Genomic DNA, 22,840 nt, shown 5'->3' with positions numbered 1-22,840 from the left:
AGATGAACTGGGCTACACTTAAAATAAAACTTCTTTTCTTCAAAATGTACCAATTAGAGAGTGAAGTCAATGCACAGACCTTCGCTTCTGGTCATCGTATCATTGTAGAGTCACTGGTAAAGAACTTGGTCTTTCCCATTAAAGAACCACAAATCAGGTTCCAGACACTGGACAGAAGGCAGAGTAGAGTTGCGTCCTGGGAAAGGAAACAGAGGAGGTGAGCACATAGTGACCCTGGCTTTCTGCCTGTGGCCAGCTTCCGTGCAGTATCAGCGAGCCAGTGCCCAAGCACAGCATGGACTGCCTTAGATGAGGCAGAGGCCGAAGAGACCTGGGAAGTGGATCCTCTGCCAACAGCAGGGCTGCAGACACCAGGGTGAGGGTCCGGAGACTCTGGGACTCACCATTCAGGAATAGACTGGCATTCTAGAGTGGCCGGTGCAGGTGCCGACACCTCCCTGAGCATCTGGTAGAGAACCCAGAAATATCTCAGCCAAGAGTAAGAACAAGACCCAAACTGCAATTTACTTGCTGTAGTAAAATAAAAGAAAGCCTGACAAAATAAAATAATCTGCTTGTAGGAAAACAAACAAACAAAAACTCGACACCCTTTTAAGGAAGAGAGTGTAATCTACTCTCTCTAAAATGTATCACCACAATGTCCAGAGAATACTAAAAATATTATCAGCCATGTGAAGAAATGGGCAAGAATGACCCTTAGGTAATAGAAAAAGCATCAAGAGAAACTGGTGCTGAGTGAGTTAGATGTTGGGATAGCAAACAAGGGCTTGTAAATAGCTATTTTCAATATGTACAATGATTTAAAGTGAAGGATGGCTATAGTGAGTGAACAAATAGTGATATCAACAGAGAAATAGATACTATAAAAATAACCATATAGAAATTCCATAACCAAAAAGTACAATATATGATTTTTTTTAAATTCACTGAAACGGATTCCTTTTGCATATTGCAGACGGAAGCGTGAACCTGAAGACAGAGCTATGAAAATTATCTAATTCAAAGAATAACAACAAAAAAATATGTGTCAGCTACATACAAAGGATCCACAATATGACTTCTCATCAGAAACACTGGAGACACGAAGAAAGCTGAACAGTGTCTTTAAAGTGTGAAAAAAAAGACAAACTCTTAAACCAGAATTACAGAAACAGCAAAATATAATTCTAAATAAATGTGAAAGAAATAAAGACAATTTTTCCTAGAAGAAAGGTGGGAAAATTAGTCACTGATGAACCAAAAATAAAAGATATGCTAATAGGAGTTCTTCAAGCAGAAGATAATGATATGGAATGAAAACTCAGATTTGCAGAGACTGAAAAGCATTGGGTGAGTGACTGTTAAGATAAGTCATATTGTAACAACATTGTACTGTGGAATTGATAATGTATCAAGGTGTAAAACATATGACGACAATAGTACAAAGTACAGGAGGAGACTTAAAATGCTATTGCTGGAGGTTTCTTAAATTTTAGATAAAATCATTTAATATTAACTCTCAGAGCCTCTGATAAGGTAAGGATCATATTGTAATCCCCAAGCACTTAAAACACACACACACACATGCACACATGCAATTATTTGAATGAAGTAAATAACAAAACAGGAGCAGATTAATTAAATAGAAAACAATTCAAATTTTGTTTTTTGAAATGATTAATAAAATTTTAAAACACCTAGCCAGACTGATTAAGAATAAAGTAAACACAAATTATCAATACAAAGATTGACAGAATAGATGTTACTCCATATACTACAGACATTAAAAAGATAGTAAACTTTATGCCAATGACAATTTAAGGAAAACAGACATATCCTTTGGAAAGTACAACTTAACAAAATTGACAAAAACACTACAAAAAACAGAAAATTATAGGTAATGTTCATGGCAGATGTAGATAAAACAATAATCCTTAATAAACTATTAGTAAATTGAACCTGGCAATATATGAATATGAAATATACTAGAAACAAGTAGCCATCAGAGAAACACAGAGTTGGTTTAATGTTCAGATGTCAATCAATTAACATTCACAGAATAAAAGAAAAGTTTATGATAATCTCATTAAGTACAGAAAAAAATATTTGACCAGCGTTCAACAGCTATTCGTAATGAAAACGCTCAACAAACTAATAGTGATTGAGTGCAATCTGCTAAAGGATATCTATAAAAAATACCTACAGCTAACATAACTTAATGGTGAAATATTGAATGATTTCTCCTAGGATTAGGGAACAAGGCAAGGATGTCTGCTCTATTTCTATTGAATACTGTGTGGAAGATTCTACCCAGTGCAATAAGGCAAGGATAAGAAATAAATGCATAAAGATTTAAAGAAAACCTACACTTACTTCATTTTCAGAAATGATTTTCATGTGAGAAAACAACGAATCTTGAAAACAAAAAAAATTCTCCCACTGATAAGTGATTTTAGCAAGGATGAAAAATACAAGGACAATATGCAAAACTCAATTGTGTATCTCTAGAATATCAGCAAGAAAAAGGAAAATGAAAAATATTATATTTACAATAGCGTAAAAACAAAATATATTCAGAAATAAATAAAAGAAAATATCTGCAAAATTACTACACCAAAAACTATAAAACACTGCTGAGATTAATTTAAGAATATATAATGAATGGATATATATATATATTAATATATGTTTTTCATAGATTGGAAAGCTCAAACTTATATCATGTCAGTTCTCCCTAATTTAATTAATAGATTCAAGCAATCTCGATCAAAAATTTTTAAGTTTTTTTTGTAGAAATTAGGAAAAACTATGTAAAGTTTCTAGATCTCAGAGAGGGAATGATTTCTTAGAGAAGACATAAAGAGCAATGAACTTTAAAATTAGTTAAAAATTTTACCAAGGTAAAAGCTCTGCTTGTTAAAATAAACATTAAAATTTTAGAAACATGCCATGGATTTTATATATTTATATAATACTTATATAAATTCTATCTTTATATATAAGTTATATATGCAACTTAAAACCATCCAAAAACCACTCCATCATACCCATAAAAATGACCAGAATTAGAAATACTAACAACAACAAATATTTTCAAAGATTTGGAACAGCTATATCTTTCATATATTTTTACTGGAAATGAAAAAGGAAACTACTATTATGTAAAATGTTTTGCTAATTTCTTAGAGTTAAACATACATTTACCCTATTGCTCTCCCGTTCCACTTAGAGAGATAATGAAAATGTATGTCCACAAAGTGGCTTTTATAGGATTGTTTCCAGCAGACTTAAATATAGTAGTCCAAAACGGGAGCCACACAAATATCGATCAACAATAGAACGGATAAGCAGATTGTGGTTTATCCATGCAATGCAAAGCTACCCAGCAACAAAATGCATCAAATTCTGAAAACGCATGACTACTACACAGATGGACCTCAAAACACGCTGAGTGCAAGAAGCCAGACACAAACTTACACCTGCTATAAGACTCTATCCACATGAATTTTCAGAACAGGAAAAAATAATCGAATTTAGAAATCAGAAGAGTGATTTCCTGGTTAGGGGGTGTGCTGGGAACAACTGGGCCAGGCTAGGAGGCAACATTTGACCTGAAGGAAATGTGTCATGTCTTGATGGGGGTGTGGACCATGTGGGTACATGTATCCATCAAAGCTTCTGGGGCTGTGTACTCCATATCTGTGTGTTGCATGGTTTGAAACGTATTCCTCAAGGAAATTAAAAACAAAGATCCATGCCATACCATGGGAGGACGTATTTTAATGCAGACATCCAGAATGTAGCAGAGATTCTACAAAGTAATAAAAAGAGATGGAGACTCCCAGAAGGCCATGGACAAAAGACTCGAGCAGGCCCTTCTTAAAAGAGGATCTCCAAATGGCTAAAAGGAAAAAAACATAGGTGCTCTGCCTTGTTAGCCATCAGGAAAACACAGACTAAATCAAAACAAGAGAGCACCCTACTACCACCAAAGTGGCTTAAACGGAGACAGAAAAAGAGATAGTACCAAATGTGGAATATTCTGATGGAAGTTGAAATTCCATCAATTCCTTAGGAAGACTGAGTATTTACCTGGCAAGCCTTACCATACTGTCAAGTCCAGACCTAGCAACTCTGCTCCTAAGTAAATACCCAAATGTTTATGTATACTCTCTAACAGATATGCTTAGGATTGTTTCTAGAAGCTCTATACGTAGTAATCTAAAATTGGAAAGAACTGAAAAGCCTATGAACACCTCACTGGACTCACAGATAGTGCTATCTTCACGCAGCACTTTGACTATAGCAATTATCTCCTCTTCCACAATTGACAGGTATGGATCTCACAGATATCATGTTGATGATGGAAGCCAGTCCCCCCAAAAAACTTCATGAATGCAAGATTGCATTATATGGAATTCAAAATTCACACAGCCATGTCTAGGAACACAGAGAACTTGTACTATTCAGTGTTTTTAGGAAAGTATGGGGGTTAGAGATGGGTGAGCTTTTGCAGGTGTAGTGTTGCTGATTTATTGGGCTGTTTCATACCAATTCTTTGGTTAGTAGTTTAAGCCTGGGACTAGGGACAAGACGTAGTCAGCCTATCTTGAAGGTGGAGGATGCTGAGTGTGTTTGTTCAGGGTTTATTGACTGTGAGGACAACTAAGAGGCACTGAGGTGCTGGCGATATTCCATGTCTTGATCTGGACTGAAGCTACATGTGTATTTGCTTGTAAAAAGGTGCCCAGACATTAGATTTGTGAAATGTACTTAAGTTTGCAAAAAATATATTCACTAAACATTTAGAAAATGTCTTTATAAATGAAAAGGATCATTTTAAATAAAAAGTTAATGTGTGTTTAAAACAAATTAGAAATCGCTTTAAAAAAGAAAGAAAACAGAACTATGAATCTAGAATATGAACCTAGAGGATATATATGGCAAAATAACCCAAATGCAGCTCAGAGAGATAAGAACACAGGGAGTTTAATAGGCAAGTTCAGAGGCAACATTAATATTAATAACCACACTAACAAGAGCAGTAGGCGAGATTTATGTAGTTTTTAAATATGTTAGTGTCATCTGTTTACTCCTCACAGCTAAAATCACACTCATTTTACAGGTGAGATTTCAGAAGGACAGCGATTTTAAGTAGCATGCCCAAGGCCACACAACTAGGAACTTTTGGAAACAGGATTTAAACCATTCTTCAGCGATCTTGCATTTCACCGCCATTCAAGATTGCCTCCGGATGAAAGAATGAGAAAGTCTAATAGTTTTTCTTCCCACAAAGCAAGAGAAAGAGAACAGGGAAGAAGACATACCAGCAGAGATACATTTCCCTAATGTTAAAAGAAATGAACCTACCAATATAAGAAGTGCTGCATATCCAAGCAGGATAAAGCAAGCTCCACGCCTGGGCATATTGTTAGCAGAAGTGCAGTCCAATGTGACAAAGATAGCCTCTGAACAGCAGCCAGAAAGAAAACAGAGATAATGGGAATCGTTATTTCCACTCCACCTTGCTCCCTCCTATCTACTTTCCCGGCTGTGACACCAACAGACTGTGAATCGACTTTCCTGGCACTGGCTTCTGTTGGTTTGGCCAATGGAGGGTACCACGGGGGACAGGAGGATGGAAGGGGACATCTCTCCCCTGCTTCCTCCACTCTCCAGCACCTCTTCTCTGGAAGCCCATGCCTTAGGGCTCCACCTCCTGAGCTGCACCCCTCAAGAGCACCAGATCCCACAGGGCCCTCATAACACAGCTTCTTTCCTTGCCTGTTTGGTTCTTCAGGCGGCAAAGTCTTCCTTTTGTTGGTAACCCTTGGCTGTTTCATGGCCCGCATTTCCTTCCTTCATGCCCCCTATACTCTTACGAGTTGTTATTTCATTCAGGTCTTTCCATTTAAACCATTCATGTGAATTTTGTTTTCTACCAAGACCCTGACTGATACAATTGTTGCTACCAAGAAGGGACTAGGAACTAAAACCTCGAAATGGGATTTGCGGACTGGGTTTCTCACCTTGTAGATGAAAGCATGGGTGGCCTCCTTACTGGAGAAAGTCCTGAATAATAATACCCCACGTGCAATGACACCACACTTACTTGATGCATCCCTGATGGCAGCAGGGGATAGAGTGCTCGTATATGGCAAGGCTTTGAGTAGGCAAGTGACTGCTGCCCTTGGGCCCTGTGGCTACAGTGACAATGACCAAGATTGTTGGTAACTGTGGGGTGTGCTGGCTTCTGATCACATCCCCAGAGAGATTACAAGAGCAAGTTAAAATAAGGGTCTTGCACCTACAAGAGAAGCCTGGTTGAAGAACCAGGAGGTTTCTATGGCAGCCATGAATTAATCCATTATCGTGTGTGGCCGGTGCGACTGAGGATCAAACCCATCACAGAAATGGGTGGTTTGCAGGGATTCAAAGTTGACATTCTATGTTAACGCACACATTTTCCTGGTCTCCATGCTGAGATTAAGAACTGATTGAAAAGAAAGGAGACTTGAGGAGATGTTTGGAAATGTGCAAGGGAACTGGGAACCTTGAACCTCTAAATGCAGGTGAAGGTCTCGCGCTGGTGGAAGTTGCCTGGCTCCTGCTTCTGATGAATTAATCTCCTGCTGCATGAAGACCTTTCAATGACCTCACCTGCGGTAGCTGCCTCATAAAGGGATGCCAGTTCGTTCATGACTTCTCATTTCCTCCAAACCTGAAATGTAGTTACATTCTCAGCTTAGCCCAGAGAGAAAGTTGTCAGGTCTGCCCTGGGAGAAGATCGAATACACACCAAAGCAATTGTAAAATCTTAGCAGTTTGTATCAGTGGGACCTGAGAAGCCTGCTTAACGATGGATTCTGAGCAGCCTAGGCCAAAACAGATGAAATTTAAGTTTGGATCAGGGCACAAGTATTGATAAAGATGCATTCCACTGGGATTTAAAAGTCTTCACTTGAGCAGCTAGAAGTTCTGAGTATTTGCTTTGTTTGGATTCACCTAAGTTCTACACTCTTTAAAAATGAGATACAGAAATTTTCCCTGCCATATTTAAGAGTAAGGAGTCTGAAGTAAGGGGACACTCTCACGCCAGTTTGCCTGAGACTTTCTTGGTTTTAAAACTGGAAGACCTGCATCCTGGAAAACTCCTCAGGCCCAGGTAGACCAGGACAGTTGGTCAAATTCGTGTAAAATCGGAATGATCCTTTAATGTGCGACTAGCTCAGCTACACCTAAACTATATCCCTCAGGTGGTGAAGAGGACACATCCTTCACCAAAGCCTTAAGAAATCCTTGCTAGTGTGGAGGCCACCCTCTGAAGCCTGGAGATAATGGTGGCAGATTCTGCCACTGGGCTCCAAGTAGTCGTTAAGAATAAGGATGACAGAGTTTGACCTGTAGGGAACTGTGCTGGTGGCTATTTGATCACAAGTTCCCTATAAATGAAATAGATGGGCAGTCTACCTACTGAGGTTTTTCTTATTCCATGTTCTGGGAACAGCATCTCATTCTGGTGGCAAGACACCTGGTTGTGTCTCTATAATAGCCCATGACCTCATGCCCTGTCCCTAGACTTTGGTTAGCTGACAGATCTGAGATGCAGTTACATGTGTGTACTGTTACTGAATCAAACTTGGGTCCGTTTGCCCAACACACAGCAAAGCCAATCTACTGACACTGGGTTGTGGTGAAGGAAAGTATAGCATTTAGTGGAGAGCCAGCCAAGGAGAAGGGACAGCTCAGGCTCAAAAGACCCCAACTCTCTGACGGCTTTCAGGGAAGGGTTTTTAAAGACAGCATGAGGGAGAGGGTCACAGGGTGCCTGATCAGCTCATGCACAATTCTCTGATTGGTGGGTGGTGAGGTAACAGGGTGATGTTTCAGGAATCCCAATCATCAACCTTCTGGTTCCACCAGGTCTGGGGTCTACTTGCTGGAGGTCAGCATGCAGTTAACTTCTTCTACCTGGGGAGGGTTTCTGTATCTGCAAGACAACTCAAGGGTAGGGCTCAGGATATTATCTGTAGCCCCTGAGAAGGAACTAAAAGTCTCTGACTTTGTTTTATGGCTAAGCTATTATTATTTTGTCTTGCTTGGCTGTTTTCCTTTATTTCTGCATTGTCTCACTCCTCTGATTAAATTTGCCCTTTGGAACTTGGGGAAGGCCTAGGAGGCTAAAGTTTTTCTATAAACCAGAGGAGGAGGACACTGGGGTCTGTCTTCTGGAAGGCTGTGCAGGGTCCTGCTCAGTTTCAATACTGTGACAGTTCCTAACCCTTCCCCAAAGGGAAATGTGTCCCTTTACCAGGGTAGCTGTCAAGAAAGGGAAGTACTTACCCCTACCTTCCTGGGTTTTACTCAATACTATTCAGAGTTGATGCTAATCCTGGAGACCCAAAACACCACAGTGGCCAACCAGGCTGTGTTTGGGCTTATGGGGGTCAGACGGCACATGAAGTTTGGCTTAAATTGTTCTCATTCTGGGACCAATGGGCCAGGAGGACCTTGCTGTGGTTACTTATCTAGTTTTTGAATGTAGAGTTGGAATAGATATTCATAGCAAGTGGCCTAATCCCACAGGGTCCCCCTGACCCACAGGTGAGGTCTTTATGGCAGGTCAGGCCAAGGCCAAATCTTGAACTATTTTCTCCCACAACCAAAAGGATAAAAGTGATATCATGTCCCTGGGGATTGCAGAGATCATCACCATCAACTTGGACTTGGGAAGTGCAGGGGTGGTGCCCCGTCCAGACCCATTTAACCCACCAGTTTGGCCAGAAGCCGGAAGAATGCTTAAAGACTAAGGATGATTTTAAACCCAAACACAGGTGGTTGCTAGTCTCAGCTGCTGTTCTACATGCAGTAAAAGAACTGATCAAGTCAGCCAAAATGTTGATTCCTAGGTGCTACTACTCTTCACCTGGGTCAGGAGAAAGGTCAGTGTCGAGTCTCATGTCCTTAGGTGCTGGGAACCTCCTTGAATTACTAATTCCTTCCCTCCCACGATAGTCTCTCCTTCTGAAACTTGTCATTAGGATATTTGACATCCTGCACTTACCTAATTTGCATTCTTTTTTTCTAAGGCTCTCTCCTAGTCTCCTTTCTTTGTTTCTAGTCCCCATTTCCTCAGGATTCTCTTCCACCTTTCTAACAGACGTGCGTATTCTGCACTGGCTCCCAGATTCTCACCATCAAGATCAAGTCCTACTTGTCGGTAGTGGGAGCTGGCTCCATAATAAGCCATTATTTGCACCTTCCTTTCTTTGTCTCACTTCCCCACTCCCTTCTAGGTATTTCCTGCTGCCCTAAAGTAAGTCAATCGCAGTGGAATCTTTGTCTCAACTGGAAGGCAAACCAAGACATGCTGGTCTGCTAAGTTACCTTCACCCAACCCCTCCTTTCCCACTTCCAAAATGATGTTGCTGTCATCTGGTCTCTTTGTCCAGGTGGCCTTTGGGAAAGTCCCTTAATTGTCACTTGAGGGCTTCCCTGGTAGTGCAGTGGTTAAGAATTCACCTGCCAATACAGGGGACACAGTTTCGAGCCCTGGTCCAGGAAGATCCCACATGCTGCGGAACAACTAAGCCCGTGCACCACAACTACTGATCTTGGCTCTAGAGCCTGCGAACCACAACTACTGAGCCTGTGTGCCACAACTACTGAAGCCTGCATGCCTAGAGCCCCTGCTCTGCAACAAGAGAAGCCACAACAATGAGAAGTCCGAGCACCGCAACAAAGAGTAGCCCCCACTCACCACAACTAGAGAAATCCCATGCACAGCAACAAAGACCCAATGCAGCCAAAAATAAATAAATAAAAATAAATAAATTTATTTTAAAAAAATTGTCACTTGAATGGCTCTTTGAGAGGGAACAGAGCGAATCCAGGCTCTTACTTTTGCCGTATTTAACCAGCAGACGTCTCTTACCCATCACGGTTTCGGTAGCATCCTTGCCCCGTTGTCTGTCCATTCACTAAGACACAAACAAATGCATTAACACATGACTGAGAACTTGTAACTTCTCCCCTTCAAGGGGAAAGATGCAATTCTGACCTGTCATCTGTGATTCTTCAAAATTTACTGGAGTCCGAAAGGAGGTCTCCATGCCAAGAGGCAGTTAGCTTTGCCCAGGTATGACGGTATTTCATTGCTGCAGCAGTTGGGAGCCCATCACTTTACCGTGGGAAGCAGATGCAGGCTCACAGCTGCTGTTCCCCGCCGTGCCCCTGGCAGCCCTTTCATCCCTGGACCGTGAAGCCATCCTCATTAGCACTAAACGCGACGCTGCCACCAGCAAGGTCACTCAGAGAGATGCAGGCTCCTTGATCGCCGCACAACACCAAGAATAATGAAAAGACCAGCTCCCAAATCAGGTTCTGGTGAGGCCCGTGATGCCCTGCTGATGACATTAGGACAGGCTAAATTGTTTTCATTAGAACATTAAAATGCAGCCCCTTACTGTAGATGAGAACGGAGCTCCTCAGAGGGGAATTTCAGATGTATGCCTTGTTTCACTGAATTATGGAAAATTAAGGTGCTTCCACCTTTGCTTCCTAAAGGTAATCATGTTCCCTCAATTGGAGGATGGAGCTCGCGTGATGAGGGAGCCAGGAGAAGCGGGGCATATGTCTAATGCTGCTTTCAACAACGGCAATGACAACAAAAATAATACCGTTCATTAACAGCAGAAAGGGAAGAGATATTTATATATGAAACGGGTGCTTTTGATTTGATCCCTGGAGTGAAATGTCATAAATAGCTGTTAATTTAGGTCTGCTTACTAAAAACTTAATGCCTGCAGAAAATCTATTTGACTCATCAGAAATGTAATAATGTCTACCAGGAAGAAGGCTGGGAAAGAGAGGAGCAATTTGGGATGAAACCCCAGTGTCTGGGAGCTGGTGTCAGCCGAAGGGCAACATAATTAATGTTGCTGTGCTTCCCACCGAGCAGATTCAAACCCAGCAGAGCATCAGTTAGAGGGACCAGCCCAATCCTCAGGCCTGGCTGCAGCAATAAACATCTTTTTTTTCCCTAGTACTAAATGTTAATGCTATTAATATGTGGCCCTTGAATATTTTCTTAACTCTCCTGATGAAAAGGGTTAATTATCACGATGATTATTTCATCATATGATTTTGTTGCTCTGCCTGGAAAAACAAGACATTTCCTGGAATAAGAGGAAGGATCTCCAATAAAGTTGTTGTGTGTAGACCCCAGGGAGCTGACTCTGACACCTGGCCGTGCCCCTGATAGTGGTGTCTGCTATGAATGGCTCTGAGGGCAGATCAGGGGCCTTTGATCCAGGCTCCTGAGCCAAGCAGAGAGGAACAGAGGCCTTTTGTTTTTCCAGATCATCCAAAGGCAACACCTACGCATGTCCCTTCTGCTCTTGGCATGTTCTTTCCTTGAAGTATTTCAAAAGTTATAGCATCTGGGTCAAGATATCAGAGAAAATGACCTTACTTCTGTGTTCCTTTCAGCTGTGCTAGCTCGTAAGTGCTGTGGGGTGTCCTGATGGGGATTCCTCCTCAACACCTGCAGGGAGGACCCAGCACCTCCGTGTGACACATGGAGGAACAGCGGTTGGAGAGCTGCTCAAGATCTTTACTGGGATGCGCACCCTCAGCTTCATTTCCAAGCTCGTTTGCTTCCAACTGTCCTAAGTCGCTGCCTCAGTCTGCTGACACATCCATCAGAGCCCACAGGCCTGGGGCCATGCTTCCGGCTGTGGTGGGTCCCTGTCTGCGGACCCCACCTGGTGGCCTGGAGATGAAGGAACTGCCCCACCCCATGGCCTGAGGCTGGCTCAGCTGGACAGGGACTCAGCTCTTCTTTTCCGCACGGAGACAGAGGAACGGTCTCTGCTCTTCTTTAGGTCATGGGCCAGAGGTCTTGGAGTGAAACCAGTCTCAAATTTCAAACTGTCCACCCTCCACTCAGCCTCATTCTGAGTGAGTTTCTTAGCATCTAGGGTTTTCCCATTTCCCGGGGTCCTTGGGGAGCTCCATGCTGCGCCCAGAGCAAGCAGCTGGTTGTGGCTCTCTCTCTGGAGCTCCCTCTCTGTCCCAGTGAGGGCATGTTCCCATCCCCTCACTGGGACAGCTTAGCTGCACCCAGCCCCATCCCATCCCATCTCAGACTGGATTCTGCTCAGAAACTGCCTTTCTCCCTGTTTCCTTTCTACTGATGTTGTGGGCACAGAATCTCTCCTCTCCTGGGCTGGAGCCAATGTTCCCAGCCCTGATGAATTTTGCTTTCTCCTCCTCAGCATGATCCTTTGAAGACAGCTTGTGTCCACCTCTGTGCCCCATGCCCAGATGTGATGGAACAGTCCAGCCATCTCAGAAATGCTGAGACTTTCTCATCAACGTGGACTGCACAGAAGTCAAAGACCAGCTTGGGTAACCTGCCTCCAGGGAATTGAACAGGTGTTGATGGAAAATCAAGAGGTCTAATCAGAATCAAACACAAAGCAAGGCACAATGCCTACCAGGTATAGTCTAACTTTCTAATAGGAATATGAACAAAGAACGTTTAAAATAATTGTCACGGTACCTCCCTGCAAAAGCATCCCCCAACTCAGGTGCTCCAAATATGGGCAGGTGGAGGGTCCAAGCTCCAGGACCCATGAGATGGAAGGGATGGTGTCTGCTTTCCCAGCTCCCAGTCATGGTGACTTGTGGACGGCAGGAAGGCAACAGTGATGGATGAACAAATGAACAGATACATAAAAATACAAGATTGAAATAGAAGAAAATTGAAATATCTGCTGCTTCGGACCCTTGTGGTTTTGGCCAAATGCAGCCACTCCCTGCTTCCCACCCGGGATCTCATGGGGATGCTGTGAATCTGCTCTAAGCAAAGCCTTCCTGGTTCAATGTCTTGCATTTATTGTCAATGATCTCTTTGACTTACAAAAGCTTCTGTAACGTGGATCAGGCTGTCAAGCTGGTCTGCTACGCTTGATATAAATACATAACAGCCCTTGTATCTTGAAGTTGTCTTTAACTTGGCAGTGGACGCCCAATGGCTACACAATCACTGGCACCTCGGAGTTCCTCTCCCCTCACAAAAATACACAAACGAATAAAGAGAAGGAACGAGAAGCCAGTCGTCAGAGCTGGATTTGCTACAACTGGTGGGTGCAGAAGCTGGCTTGTACCAGCCTGGGAGAGCCAACAGCAATGTCTGGTAATGCCACGATGGACACGTGATCAGCCACGGTGGGAGTATTCACACCATGGACATGGGACCATGCCACAGATCAGGCTTTTAATTTCGGGAAGAGTGGGCAAGCCTGCACAGCCTGGACAATCCACACTCTTCCCTTCCTGTGCCTTCCCTTCTCTGCTGATCTGAACCCTTGAACAGACACACTTTCTGCAGGATGCCCTGCACCAGCACACATGTGGCCATGGTTTCCATCGTGTTTGTTGGTCTTGATCAGCGATGCAGGGCAACAATGAAGGCTGAAATAGTAGCCATGTGTCATTAAACAGTAGTCTTCCTTCCATGTTGGAACAGGGGTCTTGGCCTCGGCCAAGGACTGGTGGGGGATTCCTGTTTCTAATGAGAAGAGTTCATTAGGAGAAAACATCAATGGATTCCATCAAATGTGTTGATTTCTCTCTGGACAACAGGGCCCGGTGAGGCATTCTGCACTTGGCAGGAAAACGAAGTCCCATCCAGTGGGGCTCAGGGGCCACGTGGCTGATCCCATGGCTTTGAGCTCAGCTGTGGACCTCACCATTGTTACAGCAGGCACCTGGACCTCACCATTGTTACAACAGGCGCCTGGACCTCTGTGCATCTCCGTTTGCTCCCCTTCGCTGTGGAGGTTCCACAGAATCTAGGAGATGAGGAAATACCCCTCGAGGGTTCAGAATGGGACCTGGATACCCGCTGTGTTCCTGCTCATTGTGTCATTCTGTTATGTTAGACCAGTTGTGCGGATATTATGCTAAAGCAAGTGTGGTGAGTCATACAAAACAACAGCAAAACCAGGGGAAAAATGTGCTGTCTCTGCACTCTTGCAGGGACATCACAACACACATGAGTGTCTGAAAAGCTCAGAGAAGCCCTTTGGGGAGGCACCTGCTGGACTCAGAATTTTTCAGACATATTCAACAGAGGGGTACCAGCTCCCACCAGGGGTGCTGCTCTGACTCACCACGCTTCCCATCACTCGGCTCTCGGTAACCCCAATGGCGCTGGAGAGCTGGGAATTCGAGAGGCTTCGTAGGAGTCAGGATGAAATTCCCTGGACTTTGGGCAAGCATGTGATACCCAGTGCATGTAATTTGCATCAGGGAACAGGAATGAGATGAGTGAGTCTCATCAACACCCAAGGGGGGAATATGAGTCAACAGACAGGTGAGGACCTCCTGGGGTCCCGGGTGTTCTTTGTCCCAGCACTGGTCCATGGTGTGGTGACATCGGCCCAGCGTCCAGCATACTGCTTAACACTTAAAGAAGTGCCATCGTTACCGAAGGAGTGAATGGACACATAGATGAAGGATGCGAAGGCCGGAGTGTGTCCTGGGGAGGGGGCTCAGAGGAGGCTCAGCGCAGGCTGGTCTGACCACATCTGGGTGGGGAAGCGGAGGCTGCCGGCAGAGGCCGGGAAGAGGCCAGCTGAGCAAGGCCGTGGGAGGGAGGGCCCTCGTGGGAAGACTCTTCCCAAATTGCATAGGGACCGAACCACAGCCCCGAGCACAAGGACGGGGGAGAGCGGGCAGCAGGAACGGGCAGGGGGCATCTGAGAGACGAAGGGGGAGGAGAAGCCAGCATGGTCCTCAACTTCAGGAGCCTGGTGGTGGGAGGCTCCTGAAGGTGGGAGGGATGGAGCGTGCGTGGGAAGGCTGCTCTTCAGTGATTAGGATTTCAAATTCTGGCTGAATCCATCTGTGCCCAGGAGCACAAGAGAGGGGCCCTGGTCAGGGGTGTGGGTCTAAACTTAGAGAAAAATCCCAATACACATGGAGAAGTTGGAGAGAAAGCATGTTTTATAACATGAAGCAGGTCTCTGAAATGCTTGCTCAATGAGCATCTACTGAGTGAACCCTGGCCCTGAGGGCAGCCTGTGCAGGAGACAGAGGGGACTTTCCCAGGACTCTTCCTCTTCTCAATCTGTCAAATGAGCAGGGAATTCCTCTGCTGTGTGTGACCGGCAGGGAGCCTCTGGTGCATGCGAGGACATGGCTGCGGCTGACTGAACTATGAAGAACATTCAAGTTTCCTAAGAGAGACTGGTCACAGCTCACAGATAACAGAGGAGGGAACCATCATTTGGCCCAGAGAAATCAGGGTGGGCTTCACGGTGGAGGAAACATCTGAGGAGGATCCCAAAGTTCCAAGTCACACATTGTGAGCCAAACAGGCTATCAGGGAAAACGTTTCCCTCACCCCATCCTCGCCCCATCCGATACCCACACCCCCATGCCTGCCATTTCCTGCACTTCCATCCAGTTTCCCATGAACCCAAAAGGAGAGATAGCAGCAATTAATATTTTTATGCAAATGTTCTGTGCCTCGGGGCACACCCTTGCTGTGATTTATGAACAATGATTAAAAATAACTCATTTAATGTAATCTAACATGAACAAATACGAGAAGACAAGATTAAATTAAATTTCTTACCCCTGGAAAAAGAACTTTGAAGGTCACCACCCTCTTGGAAATAAAAATGGCCTCCTTCATTGGTGTTCAAGGTTTCAGGCCCCCAAATGAAGTTTTAAAAATAAAAGGAGCTGCATTTCATATGTTGTCCTGAATTTAAGTCTGTGCTTCTTGTTTATCTTCAGTCACCTTTCAACATCTCTGAGCTCTTTTTCTGCCCACAGAGCAATTTTGAACTGGGATGAGCTGGTAAGTTTTAAAAGCACAACCATCTCCCCTGGACCCAAGGGGCCCCTTTCCAGAAAGCACTGTGTCTGAAGGAACAGCCCCAGTCATAGACCAACAGGTCTTCTGTGCTTTTTCCTGCATGAAAATGACTGAAGCTTCCAACTGCAAACTTCACATAGGATTTCCCAGAAACACAGCAAGGATGCAAACCCATGACTCAGAATGAGGTCTCGAGCTCTCCAGCCCGGGACCTGAAAGTACATCACCGTTTGCATTTGATTAATCGACACTATTATGTGATAGAGGGGCACTTTAGCGGGAAAAAGATAGAGGGGCACTTTAGCGGGAAAAACACAGGGAGAGTGCTTTGCATCAGGAAGTCATTCTTAGTCTGAGAACTGAGAGCTGATAGGAAGTACACATCATAGGATGTAGCCATTTATTTATTTATTTTAATTGAAGTATAGTTGATTTACAATGTTGTAAGGAAGTAACTATTTAAACATTTATTTGCCATCTGGAACTGTGCAAGTTCACTCAGGCATCTTTTTTTTTGTGGTATAGTTGGTTTACAATGTTGTGTTAATTTCAGGTGTACAGCAAAGTGATTTAGTTATATATATATATATATTTTTTTTTTTTTTTCAGATTCTTTTCCCTTATAGGTTACTTACTACAAAATACTGAGTAGAGTTGCCCATGCTATACAGTAAGTCCTTGTGGTTTACCTATTTTATATATAGCTCGGTGTATATGTTAATCCCAAATTCCTAATTTATCCCTACCCTGCTTTTCCCCTTTGGTAACCATAAATTTGTTTTCTGTGTCTGTGGGTATATTTCTGTCTTGTAAATAAGTTCATTTGTATCATTTTTTATTAGATGCCACCTCTAAGGGATATCATATGATATTTGTCTTTGTCTGACCTCATTTAGTATGATCATCTCTAGGTCCATCCACGTTGTTGCAAATGGCATTATTTCATTCTTTTTGTGGCTGAGTAATATTCCATTGTAGGTATGTACCACATCTTTATTCAGGCGTCTCATCACCGCTGTGGCTACACACACACAGGAAGATGTGACGCACCATCACTCCAATGAGGCGTGTCCCGAGTCAAACAGCAAGCACACACACTGTCTCGGATGCCGCCTGTGCAACCAACTGGCCAGGGGGCCAGGCTTCATCAGGAAGGAGGAAGGATCCGCAGCCTGGGGGCACCTGTGTTCTGTGGCTCGACATCCCTTCAGCCTCCTTCTGGGAAAGTACTGACGTTCTGGATTTCTATGGCTTTTTCAATTATTTTTATTTTTTTAATTGAAGTATAGTTCATGTACAATATTGTGTAAGTTACAGGTGTACAATATAGTGATTCACTATTTTAAAGGTTATACTTCATTTATAGTTATTATAAAACTTTGGCTGTATTCCCTGTGCTTATTTATTTTCTACATAATAGTCTGTACCTCTTAATCGTCTCCCGCTGTAGTGCTCCTCCCCCCTTCCCACTCCCCACTGGTAGCGACTAGTTTGTTCTTTATATCTGTGAGTTTGCTTCTTTTTTCGTTGTATTCACTAGCTTGTTGTTATTTTTTAAGATTCTACATATAAGTGATATCAGACAGTATTTGTCTTTCTCTGTCTGACGTACTTCACTTAGCATAATACCCTCCAAGTCCATACATGTAGCTGCAAATGGCAAAATTTGATTCTTTTATATGTCTGAGTAGTATTCCATAGTGTATATGTGCATGTGTGTGTGTGTAAATATATAAACCACATCATCTGTTGATGGACACTTAGGCTGCTTCCATATCTTGGCCATTGTAAATAATGCTGCAATGAACATTGGGGTGCATGTATCTTTCTGAATTCGTGTTTTTGTGGGGGGTTTTTTTTGGATATATACCCAGGAATGGAATTGCTGGGTGACATGGTAGTTCTACTTTTAGTTTTTTGAGAAACCTCCATAGTGCTTTCCACAGTGGCTGCACCAATATATTATGTTTCTTGTATCATCTCCTGATGGCACCAGTGGGCCTTTATTTCCAAGAACATGGGCTATGACACCAAGAATCCCAGGCAGGTAGAACACAGGAAATGCAAGCCTCCATGTTGGAGCACCCATCAAAAGCATCGCGAACTTCAGAGACCTCAACAGCTACTGTTTCTTTACGATGACAACTATCCATCCATCGATTCAATCATCTTTGCACCACCACCACACCCATTCACTCAGACACCTGACTGCACGCTGTCCACGTGGGTGCTGGGCACCAGATGGGTCACTCACTCTGCCCTGTTGTCTGGCTGGGAAGCAAGAGGAGGAATCATTGATTTCTCAAGAGCTTCCTTTATGTAGAGAACATGTCAATACCACCTCATTTAGTACCCTTAAGGACTCATAATAACTCTTATCTGAATAATAATCATAGTTATATTTCACTGAATTGAACTTATTCATCCATTCCCTCATTCAATAAATACTTACTGGGCATCTACTTTGTTCCAAGCAGTCTTCTAGGTACTGGAGACACAGCATCGACCATAGAGAAAATGATATCATCCTCACTGAGTTTACATTATCATGGAATACCAATTATGCAGCACTTTCTGATATTCATTGTCTGTAACATAAAACAATGCCCCCATTTCATCAATTCTAGGAAGATTCTTTGTTCACTTTTTAATATCTCTGAAGCCTGGATGTGCTTTGTCATGCCTGTTGGCCAGAGGGTGGACTTATCATAGTGGTCATTGCCTGGACGTGTGCACTGAAGCTTGCAGAACAGGGGCAGTGGCTTGGAAGGAAATCCCCGACACCCAAGTGGATCACTCCCCTAAGGCATTATACACGAACACTTGTGATGGTATACAGGAGGATGTCATGTGGAAGAACAAAAATACAGGCAATTCTTTAAAAGTTCCTGAGAATCAGGCTGCAAATATGAAGCAGTGTTAAGAATACTAGGGTTGGTGGGCAGACAATGGCCTCCAAGGATGTCCATGTCCTAATCTCCAGAACCTGTGGACTTGTTAGTTTATATGACAAAGAGGGATTAAGTTTTCAGGTGGAATTAAGGATGTTTATCAGCTGACCTTGAAATAGGGAGAGTATCTGGTTGGCTTTGAAGGGGAGGCAGGAACCATGAACCAAGGAATGCACCCACCTCCAGAGGCTGGAGAAAGCAAGGAAGCACATGCTTTCTGGAGCCTCCAGAAGAAACCAGTCCTGCCAACACCTTGGTTTTAGCCCAGGGATATCCACATCAGATGTCTGACCTACAGAATCATAAGGTAATAAATTAGTGATCATTGGTTACAACATTGATTGGAAACGAATACCAGTGCATTACCAAATTGATTTCACTTCTATTTTATGAACACACAAAAGTGATATAGGATAAAAATCTATAATATGCAGACTAATTCTAAGTGATAGGAGAGCATTGCATCTAAGTACTATTGGGAGACTTTTTTTTTCTTGCTTATGGTACAGAAATAATCAATGTCAATCAAGGACACCTTAGATCCAATGAATAAATAACAACAAAGGAACAGAGGTATCCACATTCCCATTTTCAGATCTGGAAATGGAGGGTAGTGAGCAAGCAGCCATGATCTCATTCCTCAGCCTACTCCCAAGCCCCTGTCTACCCCACAGCATCCTTCTGGCCTGAATGGTTGTGCCCAGGTCTCAGAAGGAAAATATTGACCTTGGATCTTAGACTTAAGGGGCATCTGGGGGACTTGGAATCTAAGCCACAAGATGTAAAGGGTGTGGGGTCCATCCTTGTTATCTGGCCCCAAAAGAGGAGGGCTGTGCTGGCCAAGCTTCGTCCCCCAAAGTCAGCCTGGTGTCCTGTCCCTCCTGCACAGGATACTGGGGCCAATTATGACTTTGAGAGTTCAGATGGATGTGTTTGTCTCTCGGTGACCCGGAAAACTGAAAACCTTCATTGCTTACGGGCCCTGGGCTGGATCTCTGAGCTGTGTTTTCTAAGAGACCAGGCACCAAGCATCAGTTTTCTCTTGCAATTCACCGGCAGTAATCCCCCTGGAAATAATTCTCACAAAAATGTCACTTAAGAATCTTTATGACTCAAGCCATTCATTTGTCTTCCCAACAGGCCAGCTCTTAGCTACCTGTGAAAAAGATTTTTCAGAAAACCTTCTCAAGTAAACCCCTAATTCCTTTTCTCTAACAACTTAGAAGAGCAAAACTTTATGGAGTTGAAAAGGAAAAGCAGGAGGAGGCACCTTTCCTGAGGCCCCGTGGGCACAATGTGCACCTGCACTCCCTCTTCCCTCCATAATGGGCACCTCTTCCCACCGTGAACATCCGGCAGGTGCCTTCAGCAATTCCCCCTCACTGAGATCCCTCTCTCCTGGAGGTCACCAGAAGCACAATTTATGTGCTGACCCACCTGGAAGTGAGTTGCATTCACACTGGACCATCCTTGATGGGGCACAAGGTACCACGGAGCTTTCTCACTGCTACTGAGGGCCCAGGACATCTCCCAGGAACCAGAAACCAGAAACATGCCCTCGATCTGGGCTGCCAGGCACCCACCTGATCTTCACTGGTGGGGCGGGGATGCTGAGACTGTCTGCTCCTCTCTGCTACTCCGGCCTCTTCCCAGGAGCCTTGTCTCAGACAGAAATTATGATGAATTCCCTGCAAAGGAACAGATTAAAAGAGAAAAAATAACAGAAGACAGACTGCAGTCGGACCCCTTCCAGGGCTGTGTAACTGCAGGCAAACCATCGGTCCTTCTGAGCACTTGCGTTCCTCATCTGTAAAATGGGGATAATCACAGCCACCTTATACACCCTCCAAGACTGTTTGACATAGAAAGATGCAGCTCTTAAAAAAAAAAAAAAAAGATCTGCAAGTGGATGCGAATGCCTGCCTGTCAGGGGCCTGCTGGAGGAAGCAAAGGGATCCAGGGATCAAGAATCAGCTCCCTGAGCCCAGGTCCTGTTGAATCTACTTGCTCCTTTATGGGGGGTGGGGAACAGTATATCCACCACATCCTGGGGCACCCACTCCCCTGACTGGGCTGGCCCTGTGATGGGTCTGTGAGACCCGGATGGCTACAGCTCCCCGTCCACTGCAATAGTGGCGGCCACCAGTCCCTGTCATGATGAGGTCTTACGAACCCATCATGTGCCCCTTACGAACACAGCTGCTAAGTTCTCAGTACATGATCTTGGTTCCCGTCTTGTTTCCTCTGTGTCACTGCATCAGTGTGCTGGGACTGCTGGGACAGGATACCATACATGACACCTGCTATGGCATCTCTCCAGCAAGTTTAAAAATTTTTTGTTACTATATTTTTTAGTTATATAATTTCTGTCTGATTCTTTTTTACAACTTCTATCTCTTTGCTGAAGCTGTTTTTATTATTAATTTCAAGAAAATTTATAACTGATTATTGATGCATTTCTATGATGTCTGCTTTGAAATCTTGTCAGATAATTCCAGCATCAACTTCATCTTGGTGTCGCTGTCTGTTAATTATCTATTCTCATTCAAATTGTGATTTTCCTAGTTCTCGGTAAGATAGGAAATTTTCAAGTGTATCATAGACATTTTGTCTATTATGTTAGGAGACCCTGGGTCCCATTTAAATCTTTTATTTTAGCAGGCAATCACCCTGTTTACATTAGCACACAGGTCCTGGCCTACTTTGGAGGTGATGGTTCCAATGACAGTTTAATTTCTGGAGTTTTTGCTGTATTATTTTGGGCTGCTTGGCTTACCTGGTGCTGTTGGAGTACTGTTGGTTCCACCTGAGGGGCTGAAGGGGTGTCTGCAGACCAGCCCCTGTGTGTCTCTTGATGATGGAGGGAGGTCTCAGCATTCCCTGTCCAGGCAGTCATCATGGGGGGAACCCTCACTGGTGCCCCCAGGCTCCCCACTGTCGGGGTGGAGGAGGGATGTCTCAGGGCTGCGGGGACCAAGAGGGCTCCCATGCTGCGCCATTTGCTTTGGTGTGGTCCCTCTTGTGCTGCCCCCAGCACCCCTGTACGTCTAGGTTGGGGGCAGCCTCAGGTCTGGTGGGGAAGGAGAGTGTCTCCCCTGGCTACCTATTTTTGGCAAAGCTCCCAATTGATCCCCTTGGCAGTGGTTCTAGGATCACCTTGTGTTGTTGGAGGACTCGTGTTTGATCCAGGGGAGAAATGAGTCACCTGGGCCGGCTTCTGTTTCTCACCTGGGGGATGGGAAAGGCCAGGGTCCCTTTCTTCTGTGGGTGAGGAGACAGGAGGCCTCCTGTCACTGTGCTGTCCTTCCCTTCCTTGGGGTTCTAACCAGTTTGCCGGCCTCTTGCAGATTTTCAGAAACCCCAGGGGTCACCTCCTGCATTATCTCCGGGTTGTAGTTGGGCTGCGCAGAGGCACTCTCTCGTCCAGACCAAAGTCCTCCTTGTTTCTGTGGACCCTTCTCTTCTCTGAACTCTTGACTCCTTAGAGATTCTGTCAAGGCCCCTCCTTCATCTCTCCTTTTCCTCTGTCTGCACGTTCTCCTTGGGTCACCCGCCTGCTTCCCTGTCTTTAGGTAACACCCGCCTGCTGATGACTCCCAAGTCCCTCCCTGCAGCCGGAGCCACAGCCTTGAGCGCTAGACATGTACATCCATCAGCTACTTGCACAGCATTTCTCATCTGATGCTTAACTGCATCACACTCTTACCTGGCTAAGCAGTGCCATTGATTTTAGCCCCTAGATCCACGATGACTGTAGCTTTCTCTACCTTAGAAAACTGTAGCCTACCACCCCATTGTTCTGACCTGAAACCAGGGAGGGTCATTGGACGGCGTCTTCTTTGCAGCCCACACACCATGCATTAGTGTCCCTTCCCCTCTACTCATGGTCACAGCTACGACCTCAGTCCCAGCCAGCTCCTGCTTCACTAGGACAGCCTCTTCTCGGGTTTTTCTGCATCCTCTCTGCTCTACAGCAGCTGAGTGAATGGTTGGA

The sequence above is a fragment of the Hyperoodon ampullatus genome (assembly GCF_949752795.1).
Source record: "Hyperoodon ampullatus genome assembly, chromosome: 11".
NCBI classification, from domain to species: Eukaryota; Metazoa; Chordata; class Mammalia; order Artiodactyla; family Ziphiidae; genus Hyperoodon; species Hyperoodon ampullatus.
The sequence above is the reverse complement of the archived record's forward strand: the minus strand, read 5'-3'. Positions refer to the sequence as shown.